Consider the following 23,240-nt stretch of genomic DNA (forward strand, 5'->3'; position numbering starts at 1 on the left):
TATAATTTAATTTAATACCAAATTAAAATAAAACGACATTCAGACACTGTAATGGCATAAAAAATTATAAAATGGAACCCTACAAATAATCATAATATATTACAATTCTAACACTACTATTATTCTATGTTATAATATACATACATACATAACATGTATAATTGGCTTCACATTTATCCTTTTTCCTTCGGTTACATGATCTGTAAAATTTTGGATTTTTTCGTGATTCTGTCTAAATAATCATGTACTTCTTCAAATTGTTATATCTCGGGTTCTGTTCATCGAAGAGACTTCATTGTTGACACTCATAAAATAAACCACCTCGTCATAAAAAAATTATTTTAAAAATAGTTCTTGAAAAACTCCCATTTTTTTGAACATGTTTTTTATAGAGAATTAAACAAGGTGTAATTTTAAATCCCAAATATACTGGTATTTACTATGCAAATCAACTTAAAGAATTCAACTGTTAATAGCTAAGTCAACTTTAGGACAATCATAACCATCGTACAGAAAGCCCGTTTCTTTATATTCAAAACGACGTTAAGATAAAGTCTCTACGATGAGTAGAGCCCGAAATATAACGATTTGAAGAAGTACATGAATAGTCAGAATCATGAAAAAGTTCGACCTTTGACAAATCATATCTCCGAAGAAAAAAAAAAAAAGAAATCCTCGAATACATGTAAGCTTATTTCATGTATAGAACCCATAAAAAAATTTGAAGCGAATCGGAGACAAGACATAATTTTTTTTTTACGAAATCCGTCCGACTTGTATATATACATAAGTATACATATATGGGCAAATTTAAAAAATAAGTACACACTCACAATTGCTTCAAAAGTTAGACGAGGAATAAACATGAAATAGAAAACAAAAGAATAAGCTGGGTTCAAATTACGTTGTTCGAGTTGTAAATTTTGAGCAAAGATTTTGAAAGTTGAACTCACTTAATTGGGACGTTCCAAATTTAATGGCATCCCCCGTTTTACCAGATTGACTCCGGTTTTCGAGATAACGGTATTTGAAATTTTGATTAAGTTTTAACTATTTTATAAATAACTCCCTCAGTTTTGAAGTTATTTNTAATGGCATCCCCCGTTTTACCAGATTGACTCCGGTTTTCGAGATAACGGTATTTGAAATTTTGATTAAGTTTTAACTATTTTATAAATAACTCCCTCAGTTTTGAAGTTATTTTACTAAAATTTTACACATAACGGTTTTTTAATATTACCTTAATTATTTCTTAAAATGATCGAAATGGGTGCACTTTAACGTATAGCTCCAATACAACTGATTACTCAGATATGTGTTTTTGCGCAATAACTCTAACCTCATATCTGAATAATAAATTGTGTGCGTGCTATATGTTAAAGTGGACCTATACTAAATTTTTACCTGCTTAACTGGAGGAGTTATATAGTAAAACAACGTCTCTGGACCATCAGTTGTATGGGAGCTAGATTTTAGAGTAAACCGATTTCGATGATTTTATGAGATGGTGAAGGAAATTTTAAAATACAAGCGTGTGCAAAATTTTAGTAAAATATCTTCAAAACTGAGGGGGTTTTTTTTTATAAAATATTTAAAATTTAAGCAAAGTTTCAAGTACCGCTATCTCCAAAAGTGGAGACGATCGGGCAAAACTAGGGACGCCATTGAATTTAAAAGGCTCCAATTAAGTAAGATCAACTATCAGAAGCTTTGTCGAAAAAAAATTGATTTGATACCACGCTCGAAATATTCTGACTACAAGAAGGAGCATAATTAAAAGTACTGAATCGAGGTTTTTACACCCTTCTGGAGAACATTTTTTTGAAGCATTTTACAGGTATATGCAACTATATAAGGACTAGTAGTTATACAAATATTTAGATCGTTTCGACTTTTTTTCCAAATGTGCCTTCAATTAAGATATCTTTGGAATAAAAATTACGCTCAAGATTGCAGAATATTTTATCTTTAAAAGTTTGTTTATTCTGACACAGCTCTTGCTCAGGTATCAAATTATTCGCAATTGTTTGTAGAATACAATACATACTTAAAAAGTTCTTAAAATTAAATGCTTCAAAAACTATACGCGCTAAACCGAAAATTTAGAAAATTGTGAAATGTGGAGTTACAGACTTTGAGTTACTTGCCATTTCGTTATTTTTTAATGTACACTTTTCTTATCTACTACATATAAAGTATACACATAAGTGCTAAATGCCCATTAAATTTCAAATCTAAATATGGTGTGCTTCAAAAGTTATGACATAATTAATTTTGCCCCTCTTAAAAATTACATAAAAAATTCACTTGTTTTCACTATTTTTTTTTTAATTTGAACCCCTATAATTCAAAAGTTATGCAGCAAATTGATCCAAATTTTTTTTGAGGCTTCAAGTATACGTCAATGAATTATATCCAAAAGCAACCAGCTATCAAGCTGTTTCCATAGTTTCCAACAGTGAAAATAGAGCTAAATAACACCAAGGTTACCTGTTTTTTAGATTTGCCCATATACATACATATGTTATGGCATTCTAATATTGGTGACATCGTCACTAATGACGATTTAGTGACATCGTCGCACTTGCTGTNCGATATATATGTTTTTGCGTCAAAAAGTGCGATAGCGATTTGAAAATTGTCGCTAACTGATTACAGAATCTTCCCCCAGGTCCGATCTTCTGGACGATCGTCACATGGCCAGGGCAATAAATTCGTTCAAACCATTAAAGTCACCGGGAACTGATGGCATCATACCTGCGCAGCTGCAAAGGGCTCTGAAGGTATCGGGCAATTGGTTGGATCCTATTTATGCGAACTGCGTGAGGACCGAGTACATCNTTCGTCCATCGACAAATTACCATTTGTAAGAAAAAGTCGTGAACGACTTCCACATAAACGAAGCCCAAAGTCATTGAAGACATAACATGTAGGGCTGCCAGATATCTATGTTGCCAAACCGCGACACTTAAGGGGGGGAGAGGCCTCTCGCTCCCTTCCATTTCGTTTCGACNTGAAGATTGGAAAAGGCTCTCATGTTTCCCCTAGGGATTTTTTGCGGATATTGCAGACAGAATTGTCGCAGCACGAACTGCTGTTAGGCTAAGGGAAACCGGGTCCTTTTGTGACATATAAAAGGAAAAGAAGACGTTTCTCTGCTGGAGCAAATGTTTCTACAGGGCACTTTAAAACACGTTACCACTCAAGGACTAGTGATGTGGGTTGTGACAGGCTATTGCCCGCCTGGTATTCATGCGGTGAGACCAGGAATTTCGACTGATCCTTTTGTATCAGCTGTCAAGAGGAAGATGAAATGGAATCATCTTCACAATTTCTTTTAGACTGTCCAACCTTCGCGAGGCTAACATGGAAGCAGTTTGGCTCGCACTTCTGAACAAACACTGAGCTCTCAGGGANTGTATCTGGAAGACACTGTCAGCAAAAAATAAATAATTGCAAAAAATCAACAAAATTTTCTGGTAANTGTAGCTGGCAATGACAGTGGTGACAATGTCATGCAGGTGTACTCCTATCAAAGACTTACATATAACAGACAATGTTTTGCATCGGTCACTTAAAAAAAGTTCATTGCAGGACATTGTCGCTTGAATGTCATCAATAATCACTGCATGACTTCGTCCATCGACAAATTACCNAATGCATGACATTCGCTACGGGATTACTACACATATATGTATATGTATAAATACTATATGTAAGTGTAAAGATGATCTCTTAGTTTTTATTTTTTGTAAAAATGACTGCGACTGCAATATGAATGAATTTCAATTCCATAGCTTATAATTTATTCAGTTTGTAATTAGCTTTTTAAACTGATATAAAATAAAGACATTAATATTTCTTTGCTTAAAAATACAAATTTATTTTTATTATTCGCATTAAAGAAAGACTACAAAACTAGTTTGTTAGCATATTTTAATTAAAGGTAATAATATCCCGAAATATCCCGGGATCCCGGGATTAGCAATTTAAGCTCCCGATTCACAAAATGGTCCTGGATTGGATGCCTTAGAGTGTATGTACCGATCNTGGCTTTTGCTTAATATAATTGTAAAACTCTGTGCGTGTCATTTAACGTATTTAGGTACATACTTGTATTAATCATCAACTATCGCNCTTATAATTTATTCAGTTTGTAATTAGCTTTTTAAACTGATATAAAATAAAGACATTAATATTTCTTTGCTTAAAAATACAAATTTATTTTTATTATTCGCATTAAAGAAAGACTACAAAACTAGTTTGTTAGCATATTTTAATTAAAGGTAATAATATCCCGAAATATCCCGGGATCCCGGGATTAGCAATTTAAGCTCCCGATTCACAAAATGGTCCTGGATTGGATGCCTTAGAGTGTATGTACCGATCTCGACCTTAAGTACCGTCTTGAGTATTTTTGAAATCGGACACCCTAATTACGCCAAACATCGCTTTGTCTGAAAGTTTTAGTATAGTAAATTGCAAGTTTCAATTGCTTTGATTTTTAATATCTTTTCTTTTGCTCACTTGCACTTTAATATAGTAAAATTTTATGAGCTGTAAAATATTGATGAAAATTTGTTGAATTTTTCTAAATTTTGTATAAAGTGTGAAACATTGTTTTACATGGTTTTCTTTAAAGCATGAACTATATTTTTGTAAAAATAATAAAAAATGTTAACTTGAAAAATGTTATGAATATTTAAATAAAAAAAAAAANCATGGCACTTAAGTGACTAATGCATAATGTGACCAGCCGTACTTCTTTCGGAAGTACAGTCCTTCTTTTTTCGGTTTTGTACTTCGTACTTCGAAGTACAGTCAAATGTACNGTGCATCAAAATAAAAGTTTGATAAATTGTTTTAAATTGGTTTTGTTTTATTTCCGTAGTGGAGGAAAACTCTATGTGTATCGATGCATCCATGTATGCCCTCCGATGCATCGACAAATATCGATGGAAGCTTCGATGCATCGATGCAAGGAAAAACATCGATGAATTTCTGCCACTGACATCCCTAAAACAGGGAAATTCAAAAATTCGTAATTGAGAGAGCGAACAAAGTGATTCGGTTGTCGTGGAAACGCCGTTTTAGAAGGAATTATAAAATAGACGAATTACTAAGAAAAGGTACGACCAGTACGGAGTTTGTTTGATGCAGTAGAGGAATTTTTCACATGTTGATTAACATAAATAAAACAACTCTATTAGGATATGCCATTGAGCGAAGGGACGCAAAATATGTAAATAAATGTTACAAAATAAAAGTGATTTATAATAAACATTTTCAAAGGAAATAAATAAAAAATGCTTAAATACTTACGTACATGCGAGCGCTATCGACTGATTTACCCTTGCGATAGGCATGATGCGCTATGTACATTGTGTGGATGCGCGTACTTTCCCTTATGAATAAGTCGATAAGTCTTTCATGAGAGACTTATTGGCCTAAATCCTTTGGAGAGGAGTGGTTTAGCTTCCCTGCTTTTGGAATAAATATCACCCTGACCTCCCTCCAAGCTTTGATACCACATTTTCACTGGAGTGTTGTAACATGGCCGGCACTACCCTATCCGGTTCTGCGAACTTTTAGGGGTCAAAAGTGTTGAAAGCCCATAATACCCTCTCCTTATCCACTATCTCTTTAATACACCTTCCCGATGCATGAGCTAGGATAGATTCCTGAAAGCTGTCTGAAAGTTACGTGACCCCGGGAGTCTCCTAAGGATTTCTGGTTGGAGTCGGTCCATGAGCCATCTGGCCTCCTGATGCTACCTATTTCCGAATCGGTATTAGACAGTATCTTGCGCAGCCTTGACGCTTCATTTGTTGACTCAAATGTTCCACAGAACTTCTGCCACGAATCTTTCTTTGCAGCCCTAATTTGACTTTTGTAGTCGTTAAAGCTTTTTCTATATCTTAGAAAATAAGCTCTCGAAATAAGCCATTTTCAAAAAATAAAAGAAAATAAACAAAGTACTGTTTAAAAATGCAATACCTAAAATTTTTTTTATTGCAAACTTTTTGCAAAAAAAAAATCCAAAAAACTATACTTTTCACCAAAAAGTTATAATACTACCCTATTTTTTATTATCTATCATAAGTGTGACATGAGATAAGAATTTTAAGAAAACGGATGTCTGCATGACTTAACTCGTATAAATCGACAAAAAACCGGTGTCGAAAAAAATCCCTTACACATTGGTTACCAGTAACCATAGCAACAACGAGGTGGAGTTTGAACAAAATGCTAACATAAAATTTTTTACTGCTACACTTTGCGAATTTTCCTAATGTATCACAATATTGGTGTATTGAACAGCGTTGTCTTTTCCGACCAAATTTGGTCACTCCTTTTCCATTTGGTAGGTTGGTCGGCAAAGTAAGATTTTGGTCAGATAGTTGAATTAAGTTTTTAAATTCTTAATTATAGATATAAATATTTGCCAATTATACCTTTTAAACATTTTCCAATCCTGCCTTTAATAAAATTATAGTTTAATAAACTAAAACCTCCCTATTATAATTGCCATTCGTACTGTCATCAGGTATGTAACTTGAGAATAGAAATCGCTGCATCTTTTAGGCGCATCAATATTACATAGTTACATCCCGAACTAATAAAAGGAAGGTAATAATAAAAATAAGAAACCTGGAGCCAGTGTTATAGCTGGAGACTTAGGCGGGCTGAAAACATTATTGATTACGGATGAGTAACGAGTGGCATACTTTGTCAAAAGCCTTCACTGAAATCGGTGTATGTTACGTCGGTATGAGCATTTTCTCTAAAACCGTTTGAGACATGAGTGGTAAACTCCAATAAATTAATGATAGTAGATTTTCTTTTAGAAAACCCGTGTTGAGATTGTGAAATTGAAGAAGATATAGAATATGTCAGCTGATTAACAATAATTGCCTCGAATAATTTGTAGAAAGGAGACAGCTTCGCTATGCCTCGATAGTTTTCTATAGAGGACCTGCTGCCGTTTTTGTGAGGTGGTATTATGAAAGACTCCTTCCAGGCTGACGGAAAAACGACATGTTTTTGTGACAAATTGAATAGAGTTGTTAAAGGCTCGCGGATGTTCTTAGCGCAGTTTTTAAGAAAACACGTCGGAATATGATCAGCTCCAGGCCTAAACGACGCTTTCAAGGTTTTTAAATAGTTTAAAACTTCATCGGAAGATATTACTGGAATATAAGCAGAGTTGATTGGGCAAAGTTCGTACGGATAGTCTCCACTGATAGGAAAGTCTACAGAATAATTGGACCTAAAGAAATGTGGGCAATGAGGTGGCTGTCGCTAGACACAGTGTTGCGATAATGCATAGCGGACGGAAAACCTTGTACTTTACGCTTTAAATTTACGAAACCTAAAATGGTTTAGGATTGTTAATTAAATTCTTCTTAATTTACATAAATATGACTTATAACATTTCTTATTTAATGCAAAGTAGTTATGCCGCAAAACTGAGTACTTTACATAATCACTGTGTAAGCGCGTGTTTATTAATTAATTAATTATTTATACATTTTAAAAGAATGTGACTGTTTTTCAATTTTTTTAAGCTCTTTAGTGGATCATAATTGTATTGGCTCTTCATGAACAATATTACGATTTGGTACATACTTCCGAAACAAACTGAAACAGTATCATTAAAGTGCTCAACGCTACGCTCCACGTCTTCTCTATATATTGGCCAAGATTACTTTGAAACTTCTTTGTTAATATGTTTTTTTATTTTCTTTCGCAAAAACATATCTAGTACTTGAACTATACGACTTATTATTATGTAATTCATTTATGATTTCGTAGCTTAACTCAAGAACGGGATGGTATACATCCTCTGGCAAAACTAGGGGATCACACCGACTAATAGAGGACTTCGGAACATCATCAACGTAAACGAGATCCAAGACCTTTCCAAACTTATTTGGACATATATTTATTTGTTTAAGGCAAAGTTAAGCCATTTCTTCCAGAAATACATTGTATCTAGAGATAAGAACTGGTACAACATCGGTGTCAATAATGTTCCATGAAATGTGTGGCAGATTTAAATCGCCCAAAACAATCATAAAATCGGATGCCGTAAGCATTGCATTTACGGACTCAAGTAAAGAAACTAGCTGCATATATACTGATACGGCAGAATAAGTAGGGATGTAGCAAAGAGCTAAATAAATATAAATATTTCCAGCCTGTACACGTATACATTTAAATTCGGTATATTCAATTACAGGAACACTAAGGGCCAATTTCACAATGCGTAGTTAACTCAGAATCGGCAGTTAACTAGAGATTTTCAGTACAAAAATCTGTAGTTAACTGTCGATTCTGAGTTAACTACGCATTGTGAAATTGGCCCTAACTTCCTCGGATGGTATCGATGAATGCACCGCAAAAAGAACACCACCGCCAATTCTGCCCTCGCGGTCGCTCCTGTATATTTGATATTCATTTGAAAGAATTTCGGAATTAAAAATATGAGGTTTGAACCATGTTTCAGGTCAAGAAAATAATATTATAATTGCATTCAAAACCTTTTAAATATAAGTCTGTTAGTTTGGTATTCAAACCTCTAACGCGTTGATAGTAAATACGAAAATTAGACTTGCGAGTTAGTTTTTTGAATCAGAATTAAGATTAGAAATTTTAGCTACGTTGTTATTACTTTTATTAGGTTTATACCCAAACTCGCCAACAAATGCCCCGGTCGGCCAAAATGAATGATTTAGTAGTGAATCAAAATCTTCGGCAGCTACATCAATTTTAAAAGATGAAATATCGCGATCGTATTTAAAATTAAATTTACGAATAAATAAGTACATCTTTAGTTTTACTTTTAGTCGATATGTATGACTTTATATCATCCAAAGAAGTGTCTTTAGCAGGTGATTGATCTTTTCTGAGGAATTACAACCAACTTTTTCATAATGATGTCTGAAATGCGCGATTCCGAGTTATTCGGAGGAATTAAGTTAGACAGTGCAGCTTCGGATGTTGATGGCAACACTGTTAAATCAACAGTTTGATTGACGTTATTATTTTCAGACTTAGACCTAGTGGATATGGCTTTAGATAGCGGAGGCTCCAATGCCTGAGGGCATGGAGAAGAAAGATTAATAAGTTCCAAGGACTTAGATATCTGTGGTCGTAAGCAATAACCGCCTAAGTCGACTTAAGAAAGAATTGAATTATATATGCTATAGTTTTCTGCAACTATTAGTCCATGTCTACGTGAAACTCCCACCTCGTTACCTATTCTATTTAAAAAGTTATAAATGAAAGTATTTTGGTTTCCCCATAAGGTTAACATTACAACCCAAATCTTTAAAGCGCTTTTTCTCGAATTCAGGTTTTTCGACTTAGGCGATTATTGCTTATTATTACCGCAGATATATGGCCATGGTGGAAGAGTATGAGAAATTCCAAACGGATCGTACTGCCACCATGGGACCTAGCGAAGCCCAAAAAAGAAATTGATCTCAGAACGAGAGTGGCAACGGAGCTGACCGCAAACGGTTAAAGCAGGGGGATGTAGCGGAGTCCGCAACATCCACCAAGCATCGCTATTTCAGCGACATTGCAAGAGACCATCATCAGACTTCGATTATCGACGAAGGTAGCAGAACGCCGCTAGCAGTGCACAAAAGTGGGGGGAGATCGTTGTGAAGCTGTCGAGTCTCGTAATGGACTACGTCCTCGACAACCCCGAAGGTCCTCATCCAGAGTTTGACTCATCGGTATCCCTGAGGGGACACCGGGTCATCAAACGCCCGGACCAGTACTCCTTGGACTTTCTCGCTGGGTGTGTAGCAAAGATTAGCGACGCATTCGAGGGCTTGAAGCTCAAGCTCATACCAGGCAAGGACATCCCTAGGAGGCCCCGAGCGCGCATTTGATTACCTCCGATAGCCGAACCTTGCGAAAAGTTGCTTCGGTGTATAAAGCTGCATAATAAAAACATACCAGCAATAGACGAGTGGGAGCTCATCAAAGTTGAAGAGCCGAGAAAGCCCACAAACAAGCCAATTCTCCTAGCGATTTGCTCCGAATCCTTGGAGGGCCTAGCAGAGGCCGACTATAGTATTCGGTTCGGCATTAGAAAAGCTAAGGTAAGAATATTCCTTGGTGAAGTCANTAGATATCTGTGGTCGTAAGCAATAACCGCCTAAGTCGACTTAAGAAAGAATTGAATTATATATGCTATAGTTTTCTGCAACTATTAGTCCATGTCTACGTGAAACTCCCACCTCGTTACCTATTCTATTTAAAAAGTTATAAATGAAAGTATTTTGGTTTCCCCATAAGGTTAACATTACAACCCAAATCTTTAAAGCGCTTTTTCTCGAATTCAGGTTTTTCGACTTAGGCGATTATTGCTTATTATTACCGCAGATATATGGCCATGGTGGAAGAGTATGAGAAATTCCAAACGGATCGTACTGCCACCATGGGACCTAGCGAAGCCCAAAAAAGAAATTGATCTCAGAACGAGAGTGGCAACGGAGCTGACCGCAAACGGTTAAAGCAGGGGGATGTAGCGGAGTCCGCAACATCCACCAAGCATCGCTATTTCAGCGACATTGCAAGAGACCATCATCAGACTTCGATTATCGACGAAGGTAGCAGAACGCCGCTAGCAGTGCACAAAAGTGGGGGGAGATCGTTGTGAAGCTGTCGAGTCTCGTAATGGACTACGTCCTCGACAACCCCGAAGGTCCTCATCCAGAGTTTGACTCATCGGTATCCCTGAGGGGACACCGGGTCATCAAACGCCCGGACCAGTACTCCTTGGACTTTCTCGCTGGGTGTGTAGCAAAGATTAGCGACGCATTCGAGGGCTTGAAGCTCAAGCTCATACCAGGCAAGGACATCCCTAGGAGGCCCCGAGCGCGCATTTGATTACCTCCGATAGCCGAACCTTGCGAAAAGTTGCTTCGGTGTATAAAGCTGCATAATAAAAACATACCAGCAATAGACGAGTGGGAGCTCATCAAAGTTGAAGAGCCGAGAAAGCCCACAAACAAGCCAATTCTCCTAGCGATTTGCTCCGAATCCTTGGAGGGCCTAGCAGAGGCCGACTATAGTATTCGGTTCGGCATTAGAAAAGCTAAGGTAAGAATATTCCTTGGTGAAGTCAGCCCAGTAGAAGAGGATCCGGGTGTCGAAGGTGCAGGCGAACTCCTTATGGGAGTGAAACTGAGCGATGAACCGGACCGGTAAGATAGTTCAAATAAATCTGTAGCGCTCAAAGTGTGCTACAGATAGTCTAGTCGCACTTCTCAGCAAGGAGGACATCGACATTAGCCTAATACAGGAGCCCTGGGTCAGGAACGACGTAGTAATATATATATATATAATATCAAAAATTACAATCTCTTCTACAAGAGCGAGGTTAGTAAACCACGGGCGTGTATTTTTATCAAGAAAGGTATCAAGCCATTACTTTGCTCTAATTTCATCACAGCAGACACAACAGTAGCTAAGGTGGAGACGGCAGAACAACACCTTGTTAGTGTCGTCTTATATGTCCCATGACCGAGACAGTTCGCCACCGGAAATCAAAACTATAGTAGACCGCAACCCCAAACGAGCCATTGTCATAGGATATGATGCAAACACCAGGCATCCAGTTTGGGGCAGCACAATAGAAAACGAGCGAGGTGAGTCACTTATACACTATTTACTTAACACTAGTTTGAGTATTTGCAATACTGGTAATCTTTATATTCCCAAGTTCAGACCGGTTTCCTGGGTGGGAGGAGGTGTTGGACCTAATGTTTCTGTCTGAGAACGATGGCGTTACCGTTGAGAACTGGAGAGTTTCCGACAGGCCATCAATGTCTGATCACTGCTGGATACACTTTAGTCTACGCGGAATATCCTACATTTCCTCTAAATACAGGAACCCACGTATAACCAATTGGAAGAAATACAATAGAGTTCTGACGCGAAAACTAACTAAAGTTAATCTGGTAGAAAATATTACCTCAATAGATGAGATAGAACGAAACGTAAGCAAGTAAGAGGGGACGATGACTGAAGACTATGAAATATCAACCCCACTGAGTGTCATGAAAAAGAAATCCCCGCCATGGTGGAATGGGGAGCTTAGAACTTTTAGAAATAGCGTTAGAAAACTTTTTAACGAGTGCTTTAGGTCCAAAAATTGGGTGCCCTACAAAAGTGCGTTAAAATCATATAAAAAGTAACTAAGGATAGCAAAGGCCAAGTCCTGGCAAACCTACTGTTCCTCGATAGAAAATGTAAGAGACTCAGCTCGGCTAGGTAAGATCCTCTCAAAGGAGCACACTAACCTATCATTTATTAACTATATAAATGATGTATGGACAAACTCCACGGATGAGTCTTTAGAAACATTAGTTCAATTCCATTTTCCTGGCTGTGAACAAAATGCAGCAGCATCAGATAGAAAAGAACCCACATACATACCAAATAGAGAACTTGAAACAATAATAAGCACAGAAAGGATCATCTATGCAATAAATAGTTTCTCTCCCTTTAAATCTCCAGGCCCAGATGGTGTAATACCGGCCATGTTACAGAATGTAAAGGAGCACATAGCACCACTACTTGAAACCCTCTATAGAGCTTGTATTAGTATGAACTATGTCCCCCAGAGCTAGATACATGTCAAAGTAAATAGTGTTTATCCCTAGGCCCGGAAGGAAGAACCACGAAACAGCGAAAGACTTTAGACCTCTAAGCCTAACTTCCTTTGTTCTTAAAGCACTGGAAAGGCTAATAGATATTTATATAAGATCGTTCTTTGGGGAAGAATCCCTAACAGCAGCACAACATGCTTACATCAAAGGAAACTCGACGGAGTCAGCTTTGCANGTAAGAGGGGACGATGACTGAAGACTATGAAATATCAACCCCACTGAGTGTCATGAAAAAGAAATCCCCGCCATGGTGGAATGGGGAGCTTAGAACTTTTAGAAATAGCGTTAGAAAACTTTTTAACGAGTGCTTTAGGTCCAAAAATTGGGTGCCCTACAAAAGTGCGTTAAAATCATATAAAAAGTAACTAAGGATAGCAAAGGCCAAGTCCTGGCAAACCTACTGTTCCTCGATAGAAAATGTAAGAGACTCAGCTCGGCTAGGTAAGATCCTCTCAAAGGAGCACACTAACCTATCATTTATTAACTATATAAATGATGTATGGACAAACTCCACGGATGAGTCTTTAGAAACATTAGTTCAATTCCATTTTCCTGGCTGTGAACAAAATGCAGCAGCATCAGATAGAAAAGAACCCACATACATACCAAATAGAGAACTTGAAACAATAATAAGCACAGAAAGGATCATCTATGCAATAAATAGTTTCTCTCCCTTTAAATCTCCAGGCCCAGATGGTGTAATACCGGCCATGTTACAGAATGTAAAGGAGCACATAGCACCACTACTTGAAACCCTCTATAGAGCTTGTATTAGTATGAACTATGTCCCCCAGAGCTAGATACATGTCAAAGTAAATAGTGTTTATCCCTAGGCCCGGAAGGAAGAACCACGAAACAGCGAAAGACTTTAGACCTCTAAGCCTAACTTCCTTTGTTCTTAAAGCACTGGAAAGGCTAATAGATATTTATATAAGATCGTTCTTTGGGGAAGAATCCCTAACAGCAGCACAACATGCTTACATCAAAGGAAACTCGACGGAGTCAGCTTTGCATGAAGTGGTGGGGATCATAGAAAAATCACTGCGCTTCAAGCAATACACTTTAGCCGCTTTCCTGGATATTGAAGGCGCCTTCAACAACATTGAAGCTAACACCATCATCCAATCACTCATGGGGGTTGGTGTTGACGGCGTTGTGGTTGGCTGGGTACGCTCCGTGCTGGAAAGCAGAGTTATTCAGGCGAAAAGCGGAGATAGTCTAATAACTAGATAGGTGCGTAGAGGTACTCCCCAGGGTGGTGTACTCTCCCCACTGTTGTGGGTTGTAGCACTAAACAGCATACTCCTAGAACTCAACAGAGGTGGAGTTAAAGTAGTGGTGTATGCTGACAATGTAGTGATAGCAGTCACATAAACTTTTCTCCCTACTGTAAGTGAAATTCTAGGAAGAGCGCTGGGTAGACTACACACGTGGGCTAAAGGCAGTGGCCTTAACGTAAATTCAGGCAAAACTGAGTTTTTGCTGTTTACTAATAAGAATAAGATACCCCAATTTAGACTTCCATCCATAGGCGGGAAGACAATCCCCCTATCGTCCAACGCAAAATATCTGGGAGTAATCCTAGATACCAAAATAAACTGGAAACTTAACGTTGAGAAACGTAAAGAGAGGGCCTACATCGCTTATTATACTTGTAAACGGATCTTCAATAGAAACTGGGGTTTAAAACCGAAACTTGTGATGTGGATGTANCAGAAAGGATCATCTATGCAATAAATAGTTTCTCTCCCTTTAAATCTCCAGGCCCAGATGGTGTAATACCGGCCATGTTACAGAATGTAAAGGAGCACATAGCACCACTACTTGAAACCCTCTATAGAGCTTGTATTAGTATGAACTATGTCCCCCAGAGCTAGATACATGTCAAAGTAAATAGTGTTTATCCCTAGGCCCGGAAGGAAGAACCACGAAACAGCGAAAGACTTTAGACCTCTAAGCCTAACTTCCTTTGTTCTTAAAGCACTGGAAAGGCTAATAGATATTTATATAAGATCGTTCTTTGGGGAAGAATCCCTAACAGCAGCACAACATGCTTACATCAAAGGAAACTCGACGGAGTCAGCTTTGCATGAAGTGGTGGGGATCATAGAAAAATCACTGCGCTTCAAGCAATACACTTTAGCCGCTTTCCTGGATATTGAAGGCGCCTTCAACAACATTGAAGCTAACACCATCATCCAATCACTCATGGGGGTTGGTGTTGACGGCGTTGTGGTTGGCTGGGTACGCTCCGTGCTGGAAAGCAGAGTTATTCAGGCGAAAAGCGGAGATAGTCTAATAACTAGATAGGTGCGTAGAGGTACTCCCCAGGGTGGTGTACTCTCCCCACTGTTGTGGGTTGTAGCACTAAACAGCATACTCCTAGAACTCAACAGAGGTGGAGTTAAAGTAGTGGTGTATGCTGACAATGTAGTGATAGCAGTCACATAAACTTTTCTCCCTACTGTAAGTGAAATTCTAGGAAGAGCGCTGGGTAGACTACACACGTGGGCTAAAGGCAGTGGCCTTAACGTAAATTCAGGCAAAACTGAGTTTTTGCTGTTTACTAATAAGAATAAGATACCCCAATTTAGACTTCCATCCATAGGCGGGAAGACAATCCCCCTATCGTCCAACGCAAAATATCTGGGAGTAATCCTAGATACCAAAATAAACTGGAAACTTAACGTTGAGAAACGTAAAGAGAGGGCCTACATCGCTTATTATACTTGTAAACGGATCTTCAATAGAAACTGGGGTTTAAAACCGAAACTTGTGATGTGGATGTACACCGCTATCATAAGGCCGATCTTAACCTACGGCGCCCTAGTATGGTGGCAAGTCTTAGACAAACAATGCAATGTCAGCAAACTAATTAGCTTACAAAGAGCGGCATGCACGGGGACAACTGGGGCACTGAAATACTGTCCCTCAGAAGCACTGAATGTAATCCTCAATATGATGCCCATTGATCTATGCCTACAGGAAGCCGCGATGTACTCAGCATTACGACTCAGAGAGTCTGGGCTGTGGGGATCGAGAACTTTTGGGCATAGCTTAGGCCCTTTCTTCGATAGGAAATAAAACCACGGACTATATGGTGTCAACCCTCGATTTTGACTTGAATGTACAGGTGCGGTTTCCATCCAGAAGGGAATGGAGAAGGGGCCAAGCTGCCGATAGGGAAGCCATCTGATCTACACTGACGGGTCCAAGATGGACTGCGGTGTAGGGACAGGGGTATATTCCGAGGTGGTGTCAATCGGTCCCTCCGGCTGGAAAACCATGCGGTTATTTACTCAGATAGCCAGGCAGCACTCCTGGCTATACCATTCACTGTAACCAAGTCCAAGCTAGTCAAGGAATTCGAGATGGAGTTACGCTCGGCGTCACAGTCAACGTCCATCTCTCTCTTTTCTGGGTTCCCGACCATGGGAACATAGAAGGCAACGAGAGAGCAGAGGAACTGGCCAAGGCGGGAGCTTGTTTGGATGAATCTGTAGCGGTGATACTGGGTTATCCCCTCAGACAAATACAAACGGAAATCCACTTTCACCTTCTGAAACTGGCAAGGAGGAGGTGGTCAGAGATTCAGACTTGCAAGATAGCACGAGAGCTTTGGCCCGACTTTAGCAGGAAAAGAACAGCAGAACTGTTAAGTAGGTCAAGGGTAGAAGTATTTAGAATTGTAGCGACTATCACCGGTCATTGGCCGCTAGGAAATCATGCTTGTAGAATAGGTCTTCCATATAACAGAATATGCCGCAGCTGCAGCTTGGATGGCAGCGAAGAAACAGTATTTCATTTCCTGTGCGAATGGCCAGGTCTGGCTTACCTAAGACATAAATCTTTCGGGAAACACATAGTGTGGCAGTTAACGGATTTATCTAGTGCTAAAATAGGCGACTTATACAAATTCATAAGCGGTTCTAAATGGTTTGACTAAACTGCTGGAATGTTCTGACAGGTAGGCTACGGTAGAATAAAATATCATTGTCCACGAGAAGATCCTTTCTGAAGAATTTAAATAAATCAACTTCGGTTGATCTACATTTTTGACAAGACCTGCGCAGATCCTTTCCCTCATTAATAGCGTCTAACGCCCTACCGCTCAAACCAGCACTTTTTATATGGGCAATCCCATCGCAGAGCCAGCATGACACATAGGAGTCGCTTCTAACGTGGCAATTGGTGTAAATACACGACATGTTTAAAATGATATTTATTTATAGTTTTTGGAAGGAAAAAAGTTTTGAAAACGATGTATCAATCAGAGAACCGATCAGCTGGTGGATATTAGTTTGAAAGCTATGTAGCGAACAGTTTTAAATACTCTGTATTTGACACCTAATAGACACAACGCAAACAGCTGTGACAAAGATGAAACAGCAGAAATGAAAAAAGACAAAAAGAGCAAAATCAATGTGCGCAAACAAAAACAATTGTACAACAACAATATATTATATGAAACAAAATACTCGGCACATGCAATTAAGAATATCAAGCTAAATTAATCAAATTTAAAGGAAATTTTGATATTTTACTTATCTTTAAATTGGGCACCAGACGTTTATTAACACTTTTTTTAATTTCTTACGTTATTAAGTGTAAATAGCTTTATAAAACACAAAATTGAAACAGAACACAAAAAAGCACAGCTTCTTAGCTTTGACGTTTGCGTTCGGAGCTGATAATAGAAATATTTGCGAAAAAATCAAAGCACAAAATTGAGTTTGCAATTTAAATTAGTACTTATATCGTCCCGTTGTCGAAATTCGACCACCTCACTTTTTCATACACTTTCACTTTGTTTGTGACGTTTTTTAGATCCATGAGCACCTCTTGATCGTCCAGGTCACTAATATTATTAGGTGGAGTAATATTTTTTCCGTTAAATAATTTTATAATTCATAGGAACAGTAGGAAGGAATAGATTTTGTATGGGATTTCGTTAGCGTATTAATATGTAGATAATCGAAGTTCTGGACACATTGTTAAAATAATTCCATCCTTCAGTCGAAAAACATTGTAAGTAGTGATCTAAAGGAGTTTTTGAAATAAACTCCCAATAAGTTTCGTTTTACATGCGCAAATTAAATGTTTATAGCAAAAAGCTTATTCAAGTTTTTAAAAGCAAATACATATTTTATAATTGTTTTATCGTATATTTATAAATAACTTTACTTTGAAAATAATAAATATGTAACTATAGAAAACGATAAGTAAATGGCTTCACCACATCTAATGGAAAGATACAAAATTTTCTTCAAGAATGGGCTAGATTTCGAATTCACAATGAAGGTAGAATACATGGGCTAACTTTTCGTTGCTTTATGATGAAGAGTGGGCTAGTTGTCGAGTCGGAATACCATCCTCATCCACAATTCATTATCAAAGGTGCGGCAAGAGATACGTTTTTCAATTATTTAAAAGATTTTAACCGAGCCCAATGTTGAAATGACCGTTCCATTTTGTTCTAGGTTGTGTAAAAATTTCATAACTGTGCCAATTACCAGTAGCTCACTCGCACGAAATATGTATTAATATTACTATGGGTATACATATGTATGTGTTTTGAAACTTTAAAGGCGTTTTTCTCGGGTTTTTTGAGTTATGACAGTACCTATTGAAGTAAATGAGCGTTATGTTCATTTTCATAACACTCATATTGGATATCGAAGATATTATTCGAACGGTCGCCACAATATTTTTTGGGTAACTTAAAAAAGTTCTTAACCGGTCGATACTTTTGGGCATTCGCGATATTTACTCAGTACTTGTAAAAAGTATGGAGTTGTCGATACTACTCATTACTCATGAAAAGTATCGAATTTCTGTACTCGGTACTCGTATCGTTCTATCACTAGTTGTAAGGACGAAATATGTATTAGTGTACATGGTTACATTGCTTTAATAAACACCATGTACAATTTTGTATCTTGTTCGTTTTCGCTAGTCTCCGGAACCGCTTAACCGATTTCAATGAAATTTTGTGGGTGTGTATTGTTGGTTCCTACTTAAAAGATAGGATAGTTGTGGACCCGAGAAAAAATATTTTTTTTTTTCATCGACATTTTTTCTATGCTTCTCGCATCGTGCTTATCTAATATATAAAAATCCGATTCAATGAAATTTTGTGGGTGTGTATTGGCGGTTCTAGCTTAAAAGATAAGATAGTTTTGAACCCGAGAGAGAATTTTTTTTTCATCGAAATTTGTCTATGCTCCTCGCAACGTGCTTATCTTAATGTACATATAAAAATCCCGTGTCACTGTGTTCGTTTACGCTAACTACAAACTGCCCATATCCGAAGCGGGAGTTTTCCAATATTATTCGTGGCTACGCTTCATATGTATGTTTATGTTGGGGAGAAATAGTTAGGATAGCAACAAAATAATGTAACGGGTGATTTTTTTGAGGTTAGGATTTTCATGCATTAGTATTTGACAGATCACGTGGGATTTCAGACATGGTGTCAAAGAGAAAGATGCTCAGTATGCTTTGACATTTCATCATGAATAGACTTACTAACGAGCAACGCTTGCAAATCATTGAATTTTATTACCAAAATCAGTGTTCGGTTCGNCTGTTAGTATGTATTTATACATATAAACACGCGCACATCAAAAGCAACAAAAAATTTACAGTTTGGACACCATCCAATGTTATCCATTCCCCTGGCGGATGTTTGAACCGTAACCAGAGATCGTTTTTTTTAAACGTAGTGAACGATAAAAACAATCTTTCGTAAATTTCGATATCAAATGAAACGTAAGAAACAATACGGGTCTTCACACCGAGCTCGGTGTACGGTAATTTTCACTAATGTATTTTGTTTGTAGTGTTACACAAACAAAATACATGGGAAAAAATTACCGAACATCGAGTTACCGAGTACCAAGCTTCGCTGTGAAGATTCATAATATCTACGATGCATGTAACCTGCCTATGTATAGGTGTGTAGCAGGACAACGTCTGCCCGGGCTTACTAGTAATTTTTATAAATATTACCGGTTGGATACTTGCAGGTCAAATAACTACATTTTGTGGGTTCACTCATCGGTAAAAGTTTTAAACGTCATTTTAATTTAACCCTATTTTACAAGTAGACTCAAATCGCCCTCCCCTACCAAAATTCTGTACCCACCACTGATGTGTACGAAGTGGAATAGAGGTTGAAAAATCAGTACAAATCAGCACCTATTTCCGAAAAATAAGTACATTTTCGTACTGAATTGAAAATTGAAAATTTTCAGTAGAGCGAATGAAAATTCTGGCAACCATACGAACAACTGGTTTACCAACTTGCTCGAGTAATCGAATAATCGCACATCCCTACTTTTAAGCCAATTTCAAATATTACAAAATAGGTTTGTCCCATACGAGCCCGCTAGAAAAATGGGTAATAGAGAGCGAATACTTTTCAATTTTGGGTCGTAAATGTCTTCTTCTTTGTGCACGAAACACCCCGGACTTTTTTTCCGGGCACAAATGTGCAAAAGGGCAATTTGAAATAACAGCTCTTGTTGTTTAAATCCGAAAGCAAATTTTATAAAGCACAAAAGTGGAAAATACCCCAGAATTTTCGGAAAATGTAGTTATTTGGTAAGTTTATTAGCTAAATACACGTAAAATCATTGTTTAGATCTGTAAGAGAGTAACTTATTTTTCCGCTCTAATTACCGGAGCCGCCCGGAAAGCGTGTGGAGCAAAGCTAATATATGCAAATATTCTTTAATCATGAATAATTTTTTTGGGCTTAATATAGGTGGAACTTGCAAGTTTTTACTGGAAAATCGTTCAATATCCCAAAAAACAAAAATCCAAAATGAGAGCGTAACAAATTAGGGGTATTCTCGAAGTCTTGCACAATGCACGGATTGCACGAAATGCAAAAATACTAGGGGTATTCTCGAAGTCTTGCACAATGCACGGATTGCACGAAATGCAAAAATACTATTCCAAATTTCGAGGAGTACGAGATCACCCCATTGCAATGTGGTAGTATGCATGGGTAGCAAGCAGCGAAATTATGTATCAAATACAATAACAAGAGACAGCAAAAAAAAAGGAATTGAGCGAGATGAGAGGAATGAGAGAAATATGTAGCAATTCCAACAACAAAACAACTAGCACAGGGTCGCATTATCTTGCTATGCTATTTTGCAAAATATATACATGGGCTTAGACGTTGGATATTTTGCAGCAATAGGAAATGTTGTTTCCCATGTATTTTGTTGTTGTGTGTTTGCAAGTTATGCAATCCATGCAATCCGTGCTACGTGCAATGGCTTTGCAAAATTTGGAGAATACCCCTATTGTTACAAGTAAAAGTTTTTACTAGCAGAAACTTGCACGTGTCAACAAAACAAAACGTTTAAAAGCTGTGTAGTTTTGAAGCAAAGGCAAAGCAAAAATATTGGGAATGCCGCAACAAAGTATTGACGACACAGCAAATTTTTCACAATATATGCAACAAATTTTATTCTAATATTTTTCCGTAAATCTTTTGTACAAATATGGTTCATTCTACAACAAAAAACATAAAAAGGAGGTTCCTAAACTTTGTGAAAACTCGCGAAAATTCATCAAAATTTCATGCGAATTTTCAACTTTTTAATCGGATTTTTTAGAATTTTGTTGAGTATTCAGATTTGTAGTCCAACCAATTTTATTGTAATAAAGTACAAGTTTTATGTAGCTACGAATTGCCGTTGATTTTTGGCAATTTTTTCGCGCAGTCTTCCATGCAAAGAATTTTTTTCTAAAATACTTTATATGAAAAAAAATGCAAAACACCTTTAACAAAAGAAAAAATTCTCAAAAATCAATGCAAACTTGCATTTTTTACTAGAAATTAATGGACCGCAAAACTGCATATTAAAAAAAATCTAGAAAATCTGATAAAAAGTTGAAAATTTGCTGAATTTTCGCGAGTTTTGCACAAAGTTTAGGATTTATATTTTTATGTATTTTGTTGTAGAATGAACCATATTTTTATACAGAATTGGCGAAAAAATATTTGAATAAAAATTGTTGCATATATTCTGAAAAATTAGCTGTGCCAATACTTTTTGCCGGCAGTGTATGTTTTCTTCCATGTTTTCCAAACAACTTCTGCAGCCGAGTGGATGCGTGTTAGACTGCCAACTTTTGGGTCACGGGTTCAAACCATCGTTCAGTTTCCTAAGTAAAACACCATAAGCTGATTGCCAAAAAATTCTTACAGCTGAGATCACCTGTTTTTGGCATTTGCTGTTATCTTTTACAGTTTCTTTCCTTTCTATTACAATTTCCCCCATTTTTATATAATAATTTATTCAAAGTACACTAACACAGTGAAGCAAAAACACTAATACAGTAGCCAAAAAAACACTTACAGTTTGCCAAACGAAGATGTTTCCCTCATTTTTTATTTAGAAATTGTAATTTAAGATTTAGTGTATGAAATTAATAAAATGAAAGTATTGATGAATAATTTACTTCCAAAGTATTTTTTTTTGCTTTTTATGAAGATAAGAATTGAGGTCGGTCCACATAGAACTTTCCCGTTGGCGTTGGCGGTAATTAACAGCTGACTATGAATATACACAATTATGTGGACATGTCCACATATCTACGTCGACGTCAACGTCAACGCCAAAGTTAACGCGCTTAAAAAGATGGGCATCTCTCATCTTTTTGCGAGCATTGTCAATCAGCTGTTGCAAATAAATAAAATTATGTGAAATGTTTTTAATTTTTAATCAAATGTGGGCAAGAAATATCGTTTTTCATGCAATTAATGATATGAAATATTAATTTATCTGTCGTTAGTATGTTAATTTAGTGGTAAAACTGACCTGACAAGCGTTCATTGTAGCAAGCATACTTTAAAGCGCAGTTAGTCAACGACGTAGCGTAAACGTAGGTTGACGTACGTAGCAGCATATCAAATTTACTGTTGATAGAGAGAGAGAAGCAAGGGAAACATCACCGCCATGCGATAGTTTTCGTTAACACGCGAATCCCATAAGGTAGATCGTGTCTGCGTCAACCTACGTCTACGCTACGTCGTTGACTGTTTGAGCTTTTAACGTGCGTTCTGTCAAACCAACGCCAACGGCCTTTATCTCAGTATATCCAGTAAAAAAACTGTGGTGAAGTCCTTTATGGGGATAAAGTTTCCAGAGGTGAAATTTTAGGTACCACACAATTTCTTACACGCAAGGTTGCTTTTCAGCACTGTTGAAAGAAACTTAAGAAATATTTGAAAAAAAAGTTCATATAGTACATTAATTTTGAAAGAAATACCATATAATGTATGTACTCTGGTTAATAATATAAAAAAATGTATTAGAACCACCGTTTAATGTTATATTTGATACAAATTAATATTGCTGCCCCGAACGCTCTGCGCCTTGCCACTGAATAAAAGATTTACTTAAAATTACATCCCTGGTCCTTGTTCTTTCTGTATCGCATCGTGGTGAATTCACATTTCTCAGAAATTTGACAACAAAACAAAACAAAGCGAGTATTTTATTTGCTAATTTTTGCGATTTCTAT

At 37.2% G+C, this 23,240-nt stretch overlaps 1 protein-coding gene across 11 annotated transcripts in view; it reads right to left on the reverse strand.

The window, feature by feature from the left end:
* Window positions 1-23,240, reverse strand: part of Syt1 (Synaptotagmin 1) — a 388,134-nt gene that overhangs the window by 168,580 nt on the left and 196,314 nt on the right. The window lies entirely within an intron of this gene.

The sequence above is a fragment of the Rhagoletis zephyria genome, unplaced genomic scaffold, assembly GCF_001687245.7.
Source record: "Rhagoletis zephyria isolate East Lansing unplaced genomic scaffold, Rhagoletis_zephyria_1.1 Rzeph_scaffold_00151, whole genome shotgun sequence".
In the NCBI taxonomy this organism is placed as follows: Eukaryota; Metazoa; Arthropoda; class Insecta; order Diptera; family Tephritidae; genus Rhagoletis; species Rhagoletis zephyria.